A 15,970-nucleotide genomic window follows, 5' to 3' on the forward strand; every position below is an offset into this window, starting at 1 on the left:
CCTGAAGGAAGTTCCTTAGCTCAGTACTGCTAATCTCTTACTGACAATTCCAAACTATTAAAAAATGTTCTAATTTACAGGGGGAAAAATACCTGTTGCCATGAGATTAATTAAATGGTGCTATGAAAAAGTATATTTATTAATAAGGATACCTTCACATATCAATTACCTAATTTTAGACTATTTGCCTTTTCTGGGATATGACATATTTATAAATGAAATTGAAATGCACAGCACTCAGAATATCAGAAGTCATTGGTATTCTGGTTAGAAGCCAGAGTACAGCATGAAAAAAGTAGGTTTTGTACATGAGCAAAAAAAAATCTCAATTTGTTTTTCCTTTTGGTTATGAAAAGTTCATCACTGGGTACAGAATTTTCTTAGGAGACTATTGTGCAAAATTGTTGGTGATTCTTCAACTCAATTTGTAGTCTACAGAGGCTGGAAAAAGTTTGTAATAAGAGAGAAATTTAGTTTCATTCAAAGAGAAACATTGAAAGAGCTGTTCAAAGTTTTGGTAGCTGGAGTGTTATTCCTTTAGGCATTTCTGTTAATAAAATATACTCATGTTGCATTTCTTTCATTTCCAGGGTAGCCTGGAACTCTCTTCGTAGAGATGCTGCTCTGCCAAATGCTTCTCTAGTCCCTTCCACAGATCTGCTGATTATTCTGCTCAGAGCTTTAATACCAAAGCATATAGACCAGCTGTGCCATTTCTTTTGACCTAGAAACCATCAGTGTTACTTGAAATATTTCAGCTGAATTCAGTGGGTATCGAAGCAGATTCTAAATATCCAGCAAAACATCTTTTCCAAAGTCATCTTTGCTGAGATATGTTCATATGGGCTTAGTAAAGCATTAGGCAATAACACAAATAATCAGCAGGGAATAAGGGCAGATGCAGAGGCAATTAAGACCAGTCTTCTAAATTTATTAATGATGTAATTTGCAGATTATACCAATTTGTAGAAAATAGAAATGCTAGTGAGAGAAAAAATTATGTTGAAATACAACTGGTTCCCAGAAAAAAATGCTAACAATAAAGGCCTTGGGGGAAAATGCACAGAGAGAAAATAAATCAAGGATTTAACTTAAAAGATAAGTGCATAGACAAAGAGGGAAAGAGTTCAGGTAGCAAAAGCTCAGATGAAGGGAAAGCCGAAGATGCTGCCTTGAAAAGAACTGGCAGTAACAGAAAGATCTAGAGGTGACACTGAACAGCAAACAAGACATGACTTTACTTCTCATTTATGTATTAGCAGTATTGCAATAAAAGAGATGAGAACTACCCTTAGGCTATTGGAAGATATGAGGGAGAAGTGATAGTGCCTCTCCCTGTGTGACATGACACAAACTATTTCATTAAGCTCTGAGCATCTTGTTACCAAAAATACATGATTAGAATGTGATTGGAAGAGAAAGAGAGAAAACCAGCAAAAATAGCTAACAAAGAGAATTAAGCATACCAAGCTTGACCGAATCATAATTAAATGAATTTCATAATAATCTGTATTGGAAAGGGTTAAGTGCTGAGAAGGAATATGATGAGAAGCAATGACATGAAATTAAAGAAAGAAAAATTAGATGTAGTATTATGAATAATTTGAACTGAACAGACTGAGCAATTGTGGGTAAAAGAGAGATTTTGGCCACAGACACCAGGGAAAACCCTAATTTTTACACATTTTTAATGTCCACAGAACAGACGGAGTCAGGTTTTTAATGTCTCACTTAAAAGATGCATGCAGATGGTGTTTTTTCATGCATTTGAAAAATGAATTTCTACGTTTTGATTATGTTGTCATTAGCAGTAGCCTTACTCGGTAATTAAGAAGCTGGTTCCTAGCATGTGTGTGAGAGAGATATATTCAGAAAAGAGGATGTTATCTCTTTGTTTCCACGGGGATATAATTAAATGCAACCAACAACACCATCAAAACACTAGAAGAGATTCAAACAATAACCATGCTAACTGGAAATGTCTTATTGTTCAGTGAAAAACAGATGATCGTCATCAGAAAAGGCCACATTATTTGCCAGTACTCACTGTGGCCAAGAAATAAAAGAAACTTCCAAGTGTTTTTCCTGTAGTAAATGTTGAGTCTTTCTTAGGTAAGTAACTTTGAATTAACATCAATTTAGAAATAACAGTATATGAAATAGAGTATTCCAAATGAATTTTGTAATTCCTAGGTAACATTTTAAAACAGAGGAGAAAAATCCAAATATCATGAAAACATGCTGCGTGGCATCAGAGGAGAGAGCAAGAGCACTGCAGGAGTATTTCCTCTCTGGAAAGCAGCTGCTGCTTCAGGAATGCCGAGTTCAAGCGTCAGTGAGGAACGGGGCCTGCTTGCTGCCCACTCTTTCCACTGAACAACCTTTTTGTTTCTCAGAAGAGAAAAAAGCAAAGCAAAAAACAAGCCCGTGCTCCTAGGCACTCTTTGAAAGTGAAAGAATGAGTTTCTCTCCATGACATGTTTGTTCCATGCCACAGACTGTGCATGCATGATTTTTATTACTGTCATCCTCAGCTTTAAGACTACACATGTTTTATGGTAGGTGAGCATCTGTATCTTTTATAGAATTTTTAAATATGCAGTTATACTGCTTAAAGTTTCAAATGTACCAAAACATGTTCAGGGCTTTGCCCACCAAGCTTCATTCAGCCAGGGGAGCATGGAGAGCCACAGCTCATGCTTGTGTCTCTCTGGAGCTGTTATTCTTCATGCCTGGAGGACTTCAGGCCAGATACCAAGCATGCCTGCAGATACTGATCCTATAAACAAGAAATCATCAAAGCATGCAAGACTTTTGTCTTTGCTGCCTCTTCCTGAATTAGTGTGGTCCTTTCCATACATCCTCATTGCCTTCTAGTTATCTTCTTTTCAATATATGAAAGAGGTGCTGACAAGGATCTCTGTACCTCCTGCCCTAACCTTTTTATCTCTCAATTCACCAAATCCCTTTCGTAGTTTTTCAGTCTTTTTCACTGAATTCAAAAACCTGTCTTCACATTGTCCAGGCTCTCTGTAATATGGTGTGTACATCCCTTTTTTAATGTGCTTGAAAATTCTGTTTCTTTCTGACTTTGCATTTTCATCCTTGTACTTTCACCCTGCTCCTCCCTTCATCTGCTTTTTCCACTTTTAGTTTCAGACTTCCATTCTCACCAAGCTCCATTTCTTTGTAATGATCAGTGGGACACCATCTCTTCCCCTTAAAGTCTTTCCTCAAATTGATCCCTTGTGTAATTAACTGAGAGTTTTCTATGTTTCTCCAGTTGCAGCTATTTCTATTATGGCCTCCTTACAAACCTCATTCTCTGGGGAAAGAACTGGCTTTTCCTCCATTTCTAGGTTTAGTACTGATTTGGCTGCAACTTTCTTAGGGGAAGAGGTCTTTGGCAGGCTGAAGTTGGGCCGTAGGGAGAAAAAAGGATTGGACTGTGTCTAAGCGTAAGCAGAATGATGGAATTTCTCAACATTTTTCATGGGCTACTGGTTGGACCAAGAGCTAAATGTTTGACGTAAATAATACTGTCCACTTACCAAGACTGCGTGCATCAGCCAGATGCACGTTGGTTCCTCTTTTGAAAAGTCTCAAGGAATTGTATTGGACAAGAGCTTTGTTTTAGTTTGAACCTTTAACACCACAGGTTTGGGAAGCAAAAGTCATCTTGTATAAAATTGGCTGACTGCTTTCCTTCACTGAGGAAATCAATGGTATTTTAAAAGTAAACTGTGCTGAACATAGGTGTTGCAGCATGAATCTCTTTTTTTCACTCAAGTTGCCACAGCAACACAAAATTTCCTTTCCCCCACATTAGCTTCCCTAAAATATACTTCACAAATTGTCTTTGGGAAAAAAAAACAAACAAAAAAACCCAAAGCCTTATATCATGCTGACAAATTGTGCTGTTTGCTCTCCTAGTGTTTGGTCTTCTGTGGAGTTAAGATTATTAGAGCAAAGCTAAAAGCTACCTCATGTGCACAGAAAGCCGCTTTTACATATTCAACCTTGAGTAAAGGGGTGGAAATGAAAAGCCAAAGCTGAATTACTTACTGTCTGTAGACAGGCTGGGGGCGTAGCAAAACCTCTGAATAGTCTGGTGGTACTCCTTAGGGTCCAGTGTATCTGTGGGTCAGACAGTCTGCCTATTCCCAGCATTCAGAAGACAAGCGATGGCCTATTGGATACATTATTACAGGATATACAGTAGCTTTAAGAAGGCTTTCTTTCATGCTTTTCTCTCACACCTTTGCAAGAGTGGTAGCAGCTCCAGCAGCTTTGAATTAAATATCAAGTGCATATACACTACGCTATGAGAGAAAAAATACAGGTAAAAGAAAAATACAGGTACAGAAAAATACAGGTACAAAAAAAATGTAGGTAAAAAGGAACTCCTTTGTTGAAGGGGTTATTAGACTTACAGTAGTTCTTGAAATAATTTCAATTTTTAAGGTTTAAGAATAGATGTATGAATCACATAGTTCCAATTTGTTAAAAAATAGAAAATCCGCGACTGTCAATAGTGTCATATTTACCAACACCACTCTTTCTGGTGCCCCTCATCATGGGCTGCATTTGGAGACTTGAGAATAATTTTGCACCTTAACAACTGATGTGTGCAGATTTATCAGGCATGGCTGTGCTCACAGCATTTGGGTTTAACTGCAATCACATATGTTCATGTACATCAAAAAGGCAATGATTTTTCATTATTTACATGGGAGTGTGGACTATGCTGACTGTTGGTCCTCAGTGAGCTTTTCTACACACCCCTTCTTGAGGAAGTGTTTTGCTAAGGAGCACCTTCGTTCTTTGTGAGGTTGGGTGGGAATGCCAGTGTCAATATATGGAAAGGCTGGTGACCAAGGGAAGGGTCTGTGAAAGTAACCATCTTCTTCTGTGAGAAGCTTGTGACAGCTTGTGGTTGTGTCTGTTTTGAAACATGGAAGTTGTAAATAAAGTGTAGCTTAGCTCTGAAAAATGTAGATCTGCTGACTTGGAACAATAGCAAAACCCACAAAACAAACCTAATTACCTTAGAAAACCTGGTAAATAAAATTGACTTTCCCCACAACCAGCATCACTTCTGCTTGCCTTCTTACCATGCTGTACATGAGTATCTCTAGCAGTATTAAGGATAGGGTGGGAAAGGTTGATTGTATTCTCTCTGGTGATAAGTAGAACACTTAATAGATGACAAATCAGGGAATATTGAATCTCTAGAGACCTAATCAAATGTGAATCAAATCAGTATCCAGGGAGCATGGGATAAAATGCCAGCTGGTGCATGTCCTTTCCATTCCAGCTGGTATTTTATCCTTTGTAATAGATTGTGACCAGTTTTAATTCAGCTAATACTTAAATAAAAAACTCCCAATGACACCAAACCATGGGGTTTAGTGTTGCAAATGCTGTTCCTTGTGGAAAAACACTATAAAATCTAGTACAACTGTAATTGACAATCATTTAGCTATCCTAAAGAACTGAAGAGAGAATTACAGCACCGACCCTGCATCTGAATTTCTGTGGGACTTTTATGTCTGTTCCATAATTACTTAATTTTGATGGAATCCAGAACGGAAGCAAGATTCTATACTCAGGATAGAAAATCAAACTATTTTATAGCTTTTTTTTTTTTTTTTCTCAAGGGAAATAGACTTTCAAGAGATCTATAATTTTTCATATACTCTTACTATATCATATTGGTTTAGATAAGTTATAGAAAAATTAGTGTAATGTTAGACAATATGTCTTGTGTAGTAAAAAACCCGTAAGTGCATACACACACACTTGCATATATGCATACTCAATCTTTCAGTATAACACTTGCCTAACAATGCTTTTCTCTCGGGATTTTATTGTAATTTATGAAAATGAATGTGTTACATGTGTAACATCTGTAAAGGAATAAAACCCATCATTTATTGTGAAAGCAGATAAACAGTTCTGTGGAAATAAAAGCCCATGTTGTGCCAGTTTCAAGCACAATAGAAACGATGAAAGCTTTCCTTTAAAATCTGTTGGAAAAAGCCAGTGTCAGCCCTTAGCAAGACATTTTCCTAGTTCCTTTCATCGCTGACTCACGGTTAGCTTTTCTAAGAAGCATTAGATTTTTGATTAAATCTTTCCAGCTTTTCTTTATTACACCATGGTAAATTATTTCAGAACAGCTTCTTTACATGTAACTGTTCAGTTATCCGCTCTGTTCTAAAAGTATTGTAAATCTGAAGTAATGATTTTGCATTCCCCAAAACCGTCTCTAAGCCACACAGAACCTCACAGAAGTTAATAGGCTTGACCTAGAATTTCAGGAGCCAACAGTGGAAAGTGAATATGATTAGAAAGTCTTGAAAAACACATATCTTATTTCAGAACAATCAAAACATTTTCATTGTCTTGGAGCTGGCTGGAAAGGGAAAGAATTATTAATATATTCTTGTAATTTTGTGTCCTTCTGCATTTTCCAACATTTAAAACTGGTTTATTCTTTTAATAAGAAATTCCAAAATGCACTTACAAAAAAAGCTTTACATATGACTATTCATTCAAATAGATATCTTAGTGACAACCTTCCATCCTCCATCTGAAGGTGGGCTCTCTCATTGCTTATTTCTTACATACTAATAATGTGATTTGTGATGCTCACCACAAACAGGATGCAAAGTGAAATCCTGTCCCCTTTCAACTCAATTTCAGAAAATCCCACTGAGATATGTAGGTGGTATAAATAGAAAAGCTAATATAAATGGCAAAGCTAGTTCTTACAGAGGACCAAATAAAAAGAGTTTTTACATCTAATGAAAGTACACAGTGAGGATCACCTGGAGCTTTGACAAACATTTATTTGTTATTTTTCACAAGATACATTTGGGGACTCTGGGTCCAGTTCTTCTGGCCAACACCACAAAAGACACGCTTCTCACAGATGCCCTCTTCAAAGAGGTGAAGTTACATAAATAGAACTCAAAGAAAGAATGCTGGATAAAACACTGATGCTACTACAAAATGCTTGTATATTCTATGAAAATAATTTCTGACTTTCCTTCACACATAATGTCCAAAGGGCAAATACATTAACTTCTGATAGTGTAGCATGTGGGACTTTTGAGTGTACAGCTTGACATGCTAAAGTGACTCTTGGCAGTGTCTTGGAGGGGAAGCTAAAAAAAGAAATGCAGTAGGTTGTCTAAGTAGTCCCTGTCTGATTACAATATTAAAGTGACGCAATGATATGCTATTGAACATAGTTTCTTGTTGTCTGATGTCATCTTAAAATTTCTCAGGGGAAAAAAAAGAGGCTGAGAGAGACGGCAAGACAGAGACTGAGCGCCATGTATTTTTACAATGCAGCATCCATTATACATGAGTAAAATAGCAGTTGCTCAGCTGCAATCATGGTAGGCATGACTGCTTCTCTTATAAACTCATATTTCATTTATTCATTTCATCTTTCTTTCCAAGACCCTAAGCCTCCACACATTTCTCTGCAAGTATAACTATGCACCTGAATAGTTATGGGGACTTTGGTAGGGATTACTCACATGAAGAAATTTGAGCATGAGAATGGAGTGTTTACAGGACTGAAGCCAAAAGCTGTAGATAGCTGAGCTGGGAAAATTGGCAATACTATAGTAATGTAAACATTTAAATGCAGAAACAGAAATGCAGACTACAGCATTCCTTTCTATATCCCTTTGGCAACTCCTCACTTCCTTTGCCTTTTTCGTGCTGCAAACTGAATGCTGGATGTAAGTTTTGGTCTTGGTTCATGGATAGGGGGAAAAATATTCCCATTGCTTACCATGACATTTCACTGAGTACTGGTCTTTTTTCTCGAGATAAATTGTGTAGCTATTGATAAATGTACATTTTCTATGGAAGCAAGTTTGCCTAGTACATTTATTGGAAGACTGAAGGTTAGCCTGTTGTTTTGCATTCCTTTTCTCTCACACCACCAGTTAAAAAGTACATTAAAAAACATACAGGAAGCCCAGCGTATCACACTGTACAACTCCCCTGACAAGCAGCTAATCATAGACTGAATGCTATGTTCCACTGCGTTCACTTTCCCTTCCTGTATTCATTCACATTAATAGATAATAATTATATTGGCAGGATTGTCCGTATCCTAAGTTATGGGATGACTGTTCATTAAAAGAGAGATGGAATATTTCTTCATGTTTTTATTAAATCTCGAAGCCTCCAATGCTGTTAAACAAAATACTAATAGTAAGTAGCATTTGGAAAGCTGGAATTTTCTCCTTAACGGTACGGTTCTGTTCTGGTTTTTTTCCAAATTGGAAGACTGGGAGCCTCTGAAAGCACCAGAGTTTTACGTTGTTTCAGTCAACTTAATTGCAGGAACATGAGTTTGGTTTCAGATCAATTGCTATAAGGAGTAAATGTCACAAGAAAATTGATATACGTGACAATTTATTTCCTTAGACATCTGTAAAATGCTACATGCTTTGCAGATTGAGATGTAACATTTGGCTCAGATTAGGACTGGAAAGCCAAGGTGTAACAAGCATTGGTTCAATTGTTCAATAATAATTTTTTCCATGCAATGGATCCTCCTTATTTTTCATTAACTGCTAATCAGTCTCCCCAGCTGCCATGTGCCAAAATATATTCTCAGTTATTAGCATTAAGGCTACTGTTAAAACTCAGACTGAGACATGAAGGAAAATGCCCTTTCTCATAAAAATTACATCTTTGCTTCTTTCTGCCGGAAAAGCTATTTGAGAAAGTGTACTTGCTGTTCAAACACAGGTGAAGTGCTGTGAGACTGATCAGGCCGAAGCTCAATACCCACAAGGACATGGACAGCATAGGGCAATGTGAAGTGCTTATGCTTATCCTGTAGAAACAGTTGAGAGTTTGACACACTCTGTGTATCTATGAATATGTTCAGTACGCCAGTAGAGGTGCTCATTTAACATAATTTGGTAGGACTTAGTGCTAAGGAAAGGTTTACTGTCTAATTGTTTTCCAATAAGGTTCAGGTGGCTTTAGCATTTGCAAACTGCTTGCCTTATTTGTGAAAGAAGTCTGGATTCAAAGAAAAAGCAGCAGACCATGTATGAAGACATTTCTATCATCTCCCCTACCTCCTGGTTGCTGCAGACATTTCTTCCCCGTTTCAGACATACACATTAGCGTCAGTGTGTAGGAAGCTAGACATTAGCATGTTTTCCATTCTTTGACCTGCCCTGAAAATGAGCTGTAAAAGGCTGCTGAAGCTAGGACAGAGCTTCTTCTGCCTGGAAGGCAGGAAGGGCTAAGACTAAACCCTACAGAAGAGTTCAGGTTCACAGTGCAGGAAAGGAAACCTCACTTTAAGAAAAGCTTGGAGCATCTGTGAAAGATGAAAGTAAGGTTGAGCTGACCTTTTCTTCTGGTCAATTCTGTTGCTCCAAAGTGTAATAATTAAAACGGGCATTCCTGTGACTCTGTGAGGAAACACTGATAAATTTTTGGAACACAGATTTCTGTGTGTAAATTCATTGTATTGAATTAACCAACTCCACTTTTTTGAAACACAGAAAGAGGTATTCAGTTACTTTGGCTGTCAATTAAAAGTTAGTGGTGATATTAGTAGATGCTTTTTGTTAAGAATTTCTGACAGTTCTGTTATCTGTTGTAAGTACTGAGTTATGAAAAGGAGGGGCAGAGGGGGAGAAACTTACATTTTGGTGTCCCTTATAAGTCTTAAACACAGTCCTTTTCATGCTGATTTTCCTGTTTAACAAACTGCCTCATTCATCAGAGCTCTGTGGTGAGAGTAGGAAGGGAATATCATTAAACAGAAGAGAGGATCACAATCAATGACAGCACACAAGAAGAAAATGATTGCTGACTGCTTTTGTGCCTAAAGTTTCTAGCTTCCTGTGACTTATTGAAATTTGGACCAAAATCCCAGCATTTGAATGTTTCACACTATTTCCTGGAACTTCTGCACCCCCTCTACTTCCTTTTCATCAGACCTTTGGAAAATGGGAAGGGTGGGGAGATGCAACATTTTAGAAAGGTTTGGAAAGTTTTTAAATCTGCCTTTATAGTCTTGTTCTGAATGAGTTATTTCCACTCTTTGAGGAGTACAGAGCATAAATAGCACTGCCTTGTGCATCAGTAGTCATTTTAAATGCCAAGACCAAAGTTCAGCTTCTCAAGGTCTTTACTGGGCAGCTGATGACATCATTAAAAGGCTCAGTATGCAGCAGGGACCTCTATCTTCACTGTAGATGTAACTGATTGAGAATACTGTTATGCCAAGATTACCAAAATGCTTTTAGTTCGGAATATGATTTTTAGTAGATAAAGAAGGAGGAACTTACCCAGAATTACTGGTTTCTGAAATATGAAGTTTCAGTAGAGGTAATGGATGGGTTTTATGCTGCCAGACATTAAATATCTACTATATATTGGAGATATATCTTCAATACAGATGTCATCATCTGAGCTAATCTCGCTTGTACCTCTTTGAAGTTAGCTGGGAGAAAGAGGCTTTCTTAGGGAGAAAGAGGCTTTCCTAGGGCTCAGCATCTATGTTAGCATGAGGTAAGTGAACTGTCGAAGTATCTTCTTGTCTCTATTAATTACTGAAAGAGCTTAGGTTAACCACTTCAATAGGGTGGCTATTAATGTTAATATTCTTATTATCAATTAATAATTTTATTATCAATTATAATTTATTATTTTATTTTTATTAATATAGAGTTAATAATTTATGATTATTAATGCAATCGATATCTTTTCTGGCCAAATGAATACCACTCAAAGTATCAATAATACAAGTAGCTTTACATTTCAAAAGCAAAAAGTGACAAAATTCATGACTAATATAACAAGACTCAGTTCTATTCAGCAAGCATGAACTAACAGTCTGGACTATGCTTTTAAGTAGGAGCAAATACTACAAGCAAGGATAAATTAAGCAGGTTTAAAAATTTTAAATGGATTCACTGAAAAGAAAAGGTGGAGCTGGTTCTGAATGAAATAGTTAAGCATTTTTAAAAACGGAAAGTAAATCTTGCAAATTCTAAATGACATATTTTTGCCAGATTTCAAGAAAAAAAGGCTTGTTTTGTATGACAATGTTAATTTAATGTAAAATACATAGGTATCCCTAAATCACCCCTCATTGCAGAATTCACACGTGTTCAACAGATGATGGGGTGGGAAGCACCCATTGCCTTTACATGCAGGATTGCTCCCATACATTAAGGCACACTTTTTGGAGCTCTTTGTGTCAGGGACTCTCTTGTTATGCTTCTGTCTTAAGAATTTACAGAGGGCTGCAATTATAAGATTATTGAGCACTTCACAACCTTTGGTTGTCATAAAACCTGTCTCGCAGATGTCAAGTGAAGGAATGGTGGGATAAGTGTCTCACCCATGATCACAGCAGTTTGTGGTGAGCAAAGAAATTGAGCCTGCTTATTCTGAACACCAGGCACCATGTTAGCCTTATCCCTGGAACCCAGCCTCTAGTCCTTTAAGAGCTTCCATAATATAACATCGAATAATACAGGCAGTAATAAATGTTTGGAGTTGTCCTATTGTTAAAAAAAAAATGACTGTAAACACTGCCAGGTGATAAGTGAAACCCGTCATTTCTCTCTCAGCCAGGAAAGAGCCTGTTTTAAAACGTGGCATTCTTGCAAAGAGCCACAGGTGTGCACAGTTCCTGTAGAAAGTGGGGAAAGATTTTTTTAAGTTAATCCTCTTTGCCATTCTGCTCCATGGCTCGCTTATGTCTCTGCTCACTCAAGCACTGTCTTTAGGGAAAGGGTATACTCTTAAATACAGAATAAAACCAAAGTGTATCCTGGGGGAATCTTTTGATGAATAATGGTAATAAATTAACACCAGTAAATCAATAGCAATGCAGGCAGGTAAACACAATATACTTCACAGTATAGCATCTTAATATCATATGGATTATTCAGTGATTTGTTGTGAAAAACGTAGATTTTTGAAGCGTTGTTTATCTTGGAGACTAGCTAAGAACAGGAAAAAAAGAACAGGAAAAAAAGAACAGGAAAAAAAGCATTTGTCAGGTATGCTGAACATGACTCCACCAGCCAGCCAGCTTCAAATGTAAAGTGTGGTAGAAAATGTAATGGAAATCAAAAGCTTCAGCTTAATTTAAGGAGTCACAAACTGGAGTGTTTGGGAAAGCAACAATGAATTTGCAAATTGAACAGACAGTGTTATTTTATAGATTCGTTATCTAGGTTGAATATGTGCAATAATATGTGCAGTCTTTATTGTTGCCTTACTAAGAGGTTTGGTTAAAAACAATTCTACACGGAACTTCATTCAGATTAACACCAATTTCAAACATTGAAATATTGAATATATTTTCCCCAACATATAGTAGGGCAAAAGGACAAGGGAAAGCTTCATTTTCTGTAATGGGAATATGCAGATATGTTTAAGAAACTTCACTTATTATGTTGACAGTCTTGGTGAAAGTGAGGAATCTGGATAAATGGGGTTCAAGTAGACCTTAAGGGCCAAATTCTGGAGCCATTTAGGCTGTTTCATATTCATAGAATTCAGTAGGGTTGTGTCAGGGTAATTGAAAAAAGACTTGGCCTTAGGTATTTAAACTGTGAGGCAAAGTATATTTAGGGAGAACTAAGCATATTTTTTTCTCCTTAATTCCCAAAGCAATAAGATTTTCTATTATAGAAGCCAGTCTCAGTTCTTAGGATGTGCTGCTGAACTCTAACATGTTGGATAGTGTATGTTAAATATTTCAGGTATTTAAAAATCTATGTATTTAAACTTAGTATTTTTCAGAACTGCCATTTGGCATGGCATCATTTTCAGAAATTCATATTCATGGCTGAGGTAGCAGATGACTTAGAAAGTGTATAATTAGTGTAGGTTGCCTGCTAATATGGAAAGTACAAAGCATGGGAGGAATTCTGCACAAGGACTAATACATGGAGAAGATTCATTCTGCAGTGTAAGAAAGATCCTGCGATGCACCCTTAAGAAGTGCGGCCCAGACACTTCTGACCCTCTAATTTCACCAGCTCTGGGCGTCATTTTGAAACTGCAGGTATATACACACATACCCATATATACCCATATAAACATATAAATACGAACATGTGCACAGAGAATTTTAAACATTGCTTAAAGGTTACTCTTAATTTTGCTCCAAATAAGTAAAGGCAGTGGACAGGATGCTTTCCAGTGTAACATATACAGTCCAGCAGAAGGAAAGCCATGGTGTCTGTAAGCTACTGTTTGCCTTTCCGGTCCCAGGTTGCATTAGGTCTGGAGAAATGCCTGGTGTGATGTCCCAGCAGTAGTGACTGCAGCTGCTTTGTGGATGACAGCCCTGACTGGAGTATTCTGGTACCAGCTCCTGCCCTGTAGCCAATACACTTTTTGGTTTTTTCCGAAGCCTACACACTACATATGTACTTTGGACTGGGTTTTTTTTCTGAGCCTAACAACTGTCTGGATGCTACCTGCGATAGACAACAAAGGGAACTGCCACAGACAATTAAGTTCCTTGACCGTTTTGCTGCACCTTCACGAATTCATGGGACATAAAAAACCCCAATTTCTGCTGCATGAGAAACCTATAAACTTAAGAAAACTGCCCTGCAGCCGTTCAGGTTAGTTGAAGTCAGTCCTCAGCTTTCACAGAAGTTGTCCATTTGTGAAATTAATATTGTATCTAGTCATCTCAGAGCTGCAAGCTGGTTGTCCAACACTCCAAGAGAAGGAATTCCACATTTTCATGCTTTCATAGCTCTAAATCCTGTACCTAGCACAAAGTCCCCAAAAATGTTTCTTAAAATTCTTAAAAAAAATGGAAAGATGAACTGTAATAAAATGCAGTAAAATACTGTGTGTGGCTGTTTTAGCAGTGATAGAAAACTTTTCTTTTGTCATCATGTGAGGGTTTTCTTCCATGTGTATGTGGTTCGTATCAGGCTATAACTACAGTAAGCCCATAACAGAATTATCACATGAATTTGCTTCCATTTTTGTCCAGGTAGAGCCTCTGCCAAAATACTATATGGCCAAGAACTGGCTGGACTAGAAAAAACAATGCCATCTAACCCAACCTCCAGAATAAAATTGCTAGTCATGTTAAGCTTATGAAGAATGTGTCTGAGACTTCATCAGCAAATTCTGAAGTCTTGAGAAGAGTATAGCAGGTAAATTAACAAAAGAATATTACTTATCTATACAATGACACATATTCAGGCAGCAAGATTAGTGTGATGCAGTTTCTAACCTTGTCTCCCACAATACAGAACAAATTTAAATATGAAACTTTCCTCCATATGGTCCTGAAATAGTGAATAGATTGTTGTACAAGGGTAGGCTGAAATTGGTCTGTTTGGCTAGTCGCTTTTTTTTTTCCCCCCTTTTAATTTGAACTTCAAAGGGGAAAAGAAGACAATAATAAAAAAAAGGGTTTCAGAGAACTGGTGTCCTTTCCTTTGGGAAACATATTTTAAATTAATGCCAAGATCAGTTCATATTTGATTAATTATTTGAAAAATGGTCTTTGAAATTATAGGAGGAGACACAAATAGTGTCAGTAAGAATAGCAATTTTAAAAAAGTGCAGTAGTTGGAAATATTAATTGGCTTTGTGTGATCACTTTTTACAGCTCATTTAAACAGTACATATCTGCTGAAGTGCATACCAGCAGCAAAGTCTTCAGTACTACATGAACATCCTGCCATCTTATATAAAACCATTACAAATTAATGGAGGAGTTGGACAAAAACTCTGAAGAGAATAATAACAATTATATTACTTAGTAATTATACAAATTTATGGAAGAAGCCAACAATATTGTCAACACTAACTCTCTCTCCTTCTACCACTGCAGCATTAGTACACCTATTAGCCCTGTTTGTCTGTATAAAAACAGACAAGAGGAATAAATAACCTTCTCTGTCACTTTCACAGGCTGGGAAGAAAGCAAAGAAAGTGTTGGGTTTTTTTTTCTCCAACACTCATTGGTTTGGTTTTGTTTGGGCCAAAGTGTTTTAAAAAAGATGAACTACCAACCCCACTAATGGTAGCACCATCCAGCCCTGTGGCTGAAGCCAGCATGGGCACTCTAAAAACACACCGTTATGTTCTGCTTTCCAATTTCAGTCCTCCTCTGAATGGCACCATTACCTCTAATGTTGTGCTCTGCACTTGTTATGATTCCCTAATATAGCTTATACTCACAGGAGCCCGTAACAATTTGCTCAAGGTCAATAAACAAGTCAGCTGAAGAGGTGGAAAAATCAGTGCTGCTGATTTCCTCTCCCTTCTTCCACCAACTATTGGATTATCATAAAACACACACCATTTCAGGCTTTTTGCGGAGCAAGGGAACATGGCAGCTTCCTCTTCAGACATCAGAAAACACTTTAAAGAATTGGTTTCTCTAGCAACAGGAACAGGAGAAAAAAGAAGCTATCATGAGTTTTTTTCCCACCTACTCATTTTTTTAACGTGGTAAAGCAGATGGCTTGGATAATGCAGGTACTACAGAGTCTGATTTATTGACTGTAGACAGAAATATAAATACAGAAGCATATGCACTCTGCTGTTCTCAGTAACATGGTAAGACTTAATGACTGCAAAGTTCATACTTCTTTTAAGTTCTATGCATCTGTATCGACAAATGCTATTATTTATTGCTAGGGCAACACTGATGGCAGAGCTCATTGCATGTGGAAACCAAATGCAGGCCAGCCAAATACTTCCCGTATCCCCTACGTATATTATCGTATAGATAAGTAATATTCTTTTATCCCGTATCTGGCTCCATGAAATCCCAATTTACATCTTTGACAGTTGTACATTTTATTGACTTGGTCAAATACTTTCTGTTAAGGTGTTGTAAATCGGTCAGTACTGCAGATTTGTAATGTCAGAAGGCTCAACCTTTTGACTTTGCCAAGAAAATTAA

The sequence above is a fragment of the Strigops habroptila genome, chromosome 2 (genome assembly GCF_004027225.2).
Source record: "Strigops habroptila isolate Jane chromosome 2, bStrHab1.2.pri, whole genome shotgun sequence".
In the NCBI taxonomy this organism is placed as follows: domain Eukaryota; kingdom Metazoa; phylum Chordata; class Aves; order Psittaciformes; family Psittacidae; genus Strigops; species Strigops habroptila.